Consider the following 6,104-nt stretch of genomic DNA (forward strand, 5'->3'; position numbering starts at 1 on the left):
GCAGCAAGTCTAACACTATCATGTTTTTTTCTTTAAATTTATTTATTTTGTGTAATATTTAACAAAAAAGAACAAAAACATAAAAAAGGACAAATTCTTGTCTTTTTACCATTTATGCTTCTCTTTTTGAATACTAATCATTTAAACCTGAATAAATATGAAAAATATATTTGTCTTTAAATTGTTTGGCTGACTTTGAATCTTTTCAGATATTTCCACGATTCAGTTATTAGTTGTTGATATTGTAAATGCACAGCAAAGAGATAGAAATAAATACATATAAACTAAACACTCAAAGAAATGCCTTACTCAGTTGACCCAGGTAACTAATCCACTGTATTCATTTAGTATATTACTGTGCAAAGTGCTGGAAATTAAAAGATAAAGGATAACATGACTATGCCATACTGTTAAACACTGATCAGCAGCAACATTAAAACCACTGACAGGTGTAGTGAATCATGTAGTTACTGCTGGGAAACCTTGGGTCTGATCAAGCATCTGTGGGTTGTGGCAGTACCACATAATCCCACAGGACTCAAAGGATCTGCCACTGATACCCTGATGCTAGACACCAAAAGACCATGACGGAGGTCCTGTGTCCATGCCTTGACAGGTCAGAGGCCACACCATAGAGAGAGATTGGCTGTAAATCGTGATGCAGACACAGGACCTCTGGCAGTGTTTCCCACAGAATAATCCATGTGTGGTGGTAACCGACAGTGGGGGGTAGGTGGTAAGCAAACCTTCTGTTTGTTTTTTTTGCATGTGTGTTTTTTGTGTCATTTTATGCCCCCTCTCTAAATTTGGACATTTTTCAGGATATGCATTCTCAGCTGATCTGATCAGATCAGATCGATAGATGATACGAGAAATTGCTGCAGAGGCGAGTGAAAGCAAACTTTTAGACCAAGTGCAATCAATGATTCGGTTTCACTTTCACTGCGTCTAGTGTTCTGCAGCTCCATCTGTGCTCAGAGTGCCCTCTGCACTCGGAGAGTGTGGTGCAAGGAACAAAAGAACAGTACATATGTTCTAATAGTGCTCTTAATGATGATCCAGTTTCAAAATTAGAAAATTCATACGTGGCGGCATATGTTGTAATTGTGGTTTGCCGCCACAAATAAATGAATGTTTGGCGTACGAGCATTACCCACGAATGCTCGATCGTACTGGGATCTCGGGAATTTGTAGATTGACGCCTTTGTCACATTACTCGGGTCATACCTGAGCAGGTTTTGAAATGTGGCAAGCACATTGTCCTGCTGGTGGGGGGCACTGCCATTGAGGAATGCCGTTGCCATTTGAAGGGGTACTTAGGTCTACAACAGGGTTTGGGTGACGGTGCGGGGGATCAATATGAATGTCAGGACCCAAGGTTTTTCCACCAGAACATTGCATTATAATGAGATGATTAATGTTCACTACACCTGGTTGTGAAACAGTGGTTTCAGTGCTGTTGCTGATCGGTGTATACTCCAAGCTCATCTGCATGTGAAGACCATGAGGTGTACGAAATCTTCACTTTAGGTTAACTAGCTTTTTCTGAAGCTCTCAACCACAACTCATGATCTTCATTAGCAGACAGACTTTTGCTCAGTTTTCTTGCATAGAGCTAACTTCACATAAAGATGTAACGTGTGGTTAAAAGCTTCAGAGCTAGTCAGAGGGCCATGACTCCGTCAAACTACTACTTCAAAAGGTCAAGAATGACCTTTTTACGCTCAAATATTCAAATGTTTTGCCAACTCAAAAGCATCGCACTCGTCTTTATCTACATAACAAACTGTGAATAAGCCAGGGGAGTGTTTTTAAAAACCAAACCACGAATCAGGAATCTGTAAGAGATTAGACTTTTGAAAGAAACCCAAAAAACAACCTGGTTGATGAGTTCAGAGGTTTTCAATTCTAGCTGCAAAGAACTCTCCCCTTACAAGTACACATGGCAAACATGGCTTCCTGGAGGATAAACACTGTCTTTTATGTGATAACAACAAAGACAAAACAGGCTTTAGAAATGGCCGACATGCACGCACACACGGAAACACACTTGGGCGGCTGGGTAAAGAGGTGTGTGCATCAGTGTGGTCTAGCAGCTGGGAAAAGCCTCCTCCTTGACCTTACTTGTCTGAAACCTGTTGCTGTGCCCCCCCGAGACAGAGAGACACATGGAGCAGGGCATATGGTATAACGTAAATATAACTCCCTTGTTTATCACCTGATTCTAATTAACTATGATGTCATGTTTTCTTTATTCTTCTCTCGCTTTGCCTCTCGTTCTCTTAAACTCCCTCTCGTGTTTTTTGCCGTCTGGGTCCCTCTGCATTGCATTCACTTTTTTTTTTTTGACTGTTTTTCAAACTTTTGTCGTGTCTTGCTTAAATTCAGATAGATTCCAGCAATTAGTGGGATCGGACCTGGAGCAAGGTTATCGCACACACACACACTTCCTCTGCCTTGGGCTGCAGTTGTAATTTGTTCATTGCATCCATTACTTTCAACTCTCTGCCATCTGTTTCTCTGTGTGTGTATGGTAATTTTTGAGTATGATAAAATCCACCAGAGTCGATCCATCCCGCTGTGTTTATTACAAAAAGGTCCTAGATCCTCTTTTTGTGCTCAGGAATCCTCTGTGCCTAACGCTTGTGTCAAAACGTGAGTAAGTATGATGCATCAGAGGGGAGATTCAAATTTCCTTTCATCCTCCCAGGGCATCTAGTCCTTTGTTTATATGATTACTTGGGTGTTCTGTAAACGACATATCAAGTACAATTACTTTGAAATGTGTTCAAGACACTGATCCCCCGCCTCGCCCCCCTCCCTCATAAAGTTTAAGGGCTGGCATTCCTAAGCCAAGATGTATTTATTATTTGGTGGTACAACTTTGGAGATCTACATATGTAAAACTTCCCGTTTAAGTCCTTATTGGAACATGAATCTGGATATTTGAGACAAATTCGTCCACTTGTTCATTCAGGGAACTTGGAATCGAGTCTGCATATATATCATGTGTAGACCTCTTGGAATAGCTTGATGTATTTTTATTGCAACTTTAACATGACTTAATGTGCTCTTGCCTTTACCCGTAATTCCATAACAAGGCCAGACCTTAAAAGCGGGGCATTGATCCAAGACAGATGTTTCGCACTGATTATCAACCCTCAGTGACATCTGAATGAGTCTGTTCAGCGGCACTGAGCCACGCATCATTTCTCCCGTTTCTGCAGTGCGCCCAACATGTTTCGAAAAACTGTTTGCCAATGTCATTTTTTCGTGTTGTGCTTGGGTATGTTTGGTTAGTGTTTGGTTTGTTGAGGCATGTGGCGAGGCTCAGTATGCGGTTTCTGTTTTGACTACATCAGGATCTATCGGACCTGTGTCGGACCTCAAATGAAACGTACACCATCGGCTTCACACGTTCACAGCTCCTCTGTTTGCTCAGAGAGTCTTGTGGCCGTGCGACCTGACCGCAGCAGCAGCTGTGAATATTTTACTTCCCGGGGAGAGGGGGAGAGAGAGCCAGAGGAGCGGATAGAGGGAGAGAGGGAGAGGGAGAGGGAGAGGGGAGGTCCGACACAGAGAGAGAGAGAGAGAGAGAGAGAGAGAGAGAGAGGGGGAGAGTTTGCAAGCTTTGAATCAGAGAAAGACGTGTGGGTTTGGAGGAGAGGTGAATAACTGAAAGAACCACAGTCCTGGGGGCATTTATGGCAGTCGAGGGGGAGGAGGGGGGTGGGCGAGAAAGAAAGGGAGGTGGGGAGATGTTTGCTGAGAGGGCAGCAGTTTGGACGGGATGCCAAAGGGTGAAAGGAGGGGGCGAGTGGTTGAGAGGAAGAAGGGGTGATGGGGGCGATTAAAGGAGTTGCCAGAAAATTTGGGGTTGGAGGGTTGGGGGGGTGGTGGTTTGAAGGGGTATTTGCAGAGGTAAAGAGGGTTGGGGGGGGCAAAGGGGCTTGGGGGCAATCATTGGAAGCAGACCAAGGGAGTTCCTGGAACCCAGGAGGTGAACCAGGAGTCCTCCAGCTCCGTGCATGTTCAGCCTATTTTACTTAATTTCTTTTTTTTGGCACTGTTTAGTCCTTCATGCTTAATTATAGAGTTGCAGCAATTAGTCAACTTATCCTTTAGTCAGTCAACAGTTACTCAATTAATTGTAAAAGTCATTTTTCAGGCAGAAACGGCAGAAAATGCTGTTTTCGGCTTTGTAAAGATGGAATTTCATGATTTCCTCTGTTTAATAACTGAATATCTTTAATTTGACAGATAAAACTTAAGACTTTGTTAGGACTTTTTTTTATAGGCATTGGAAATGAAATTTAAGATCAAAATCTAAGAAAAACATGAACCAACATTAATAACTTAATACTATAATAATAATAATAATAATAATAATAATAAATATAATAATAATAATAACAATAATAATAATAATAACACATATTAAAAACTACCTAATACGTAATACTTATACTTAATATTCATCATAATATTAAACATTACTTTTTGGTGATGTTAATGTGAGAGGCATTTGGTCATTTTTTTTTTTTTAATTTTTATTTTTATTTTGGTATTTTACAATGCAACATAAGAAAAAAACAATTAATAAAAATCATACTTATCTTCCCTTAGTATTTTTAAGACTTTGAAAGATTGATTTAAGAAATTGAGGCCTTTTATTTAAATTAACAATTTCAATGCCTTTTAAGACTTTTTTAACTTTTTTTGACAGGATTGAGAAAATAATTGGAGGATTAATTGATAGTGAAAATAATAGTTAGTTGCAGCCCTACAACTATTTTATTACTTTCTTGTCTTTTATCCTTTACACAAAGCTGAATTAATCTATATTTTTTTACCATTCGTGACTACCTGGTAAAGAGTCTAAGAGTCTAACATCTTGCTGCTATAGGGCCAAATATTTTTCTCAAATGTTGGTTGAAACTAACAATTAGCTAAAAGGAGAGTCAATCATTACTTAGCCTGAACACTGACTCCAACAAACACACATAAACACTTGAACAATTGTTGCCCTGAACATAAGTGCTCATTATACAACAAGTAGTTCTGATTAAGCAAGCAAGCAAAGTATTACTACACTTTTTTTAAAAAATTACTGCACTTGCAGGAACTCCCCCTCCATTGTTGACACATCTATCAGGTGGGGAGGAGGAGTGTTTCATCCCACTATTAATGGTTTTAAGATACACACTGTCAAGGAGCTTGAAGACGCATTGAGGAAATACAGCTGAATTTATGAAAAGTAACAGCTCACTCACTAATGGCGTAAACTGACACAAAGATGACAATAACCAGCAGAAAACACCATGTTCTGAAAAGACACGTGTGTGAATACTGACAAAAAGTGAAATTTGCATTTTGAACAACAAAACAGCAAATCTAACTGAAAACTAAAATTGATTCATCCCAGATCTGGGCATGATGGGAAAGTGGACGTTGCTACAATACTTTTTAGGCTAAGTGATCATGACTGCAGTGAAAAAGCTTTTTTTTTTAAAGGCTTAACATCATCAAAGATGGACTTTTCGATGAACATTTCGTTAGATAACAACATGTTGTGAATTTTGGGAACGATCACATTTATCTATCTATCTAATTGATTTGGCTCTAAATTACTAGAAATGTTTGGCTTTCTCTGGCATTCTCCATCAGCGGTGCCAGTGACACGGAGCTACTACCTAAAAAATACAGGTAAAGTTTAATCGTAACAAGACTAAGCAAGCTAAGCATTTTTGAGGGATTTTTAACTGGGGCATTTAATTAGTTTGGTCAACCCCACAATCTCCAAAAGGCATAAGCACAAGTTGGCTGGCGGACTCGACAGGAAAATGGGTCTGTTGCTAGGTCGTTACTAATGTTCCACCGGCATAATTATTGAAATTAAGTAAAGAAAAAAGGAGAAAATTTAAGGATAGAGAAAATAAAATTAGTTAGGAGGAGATACACAGAAGAGCAGAGTGAACAAATTTGTTTTTATCTCATCAGAATAAGCATTAACAACTTGTTGTTGCAACTGCCTATCATTTGTTATTTTTCATTTGTTGAAAAGCATATTAGATACAGTTATTTGCAGAGACAATGGCATAACT

Source organism: Plectropomus leopardus, chromosome 20 (genome assembly GCF_008729295.1).
Source record: "Plectropomus leopardus isolate mb chromosome 20, YSFRI_Pleo_2.0, whole genome shotgun sequence".
NCBI classification, from domain to species: domain Eukaryota; kingdom Metazoa; phylum Chordata; class Actinopteri; order Perciformes; family Serranidae; genus Plectropomus; species Plectropomus leopardus.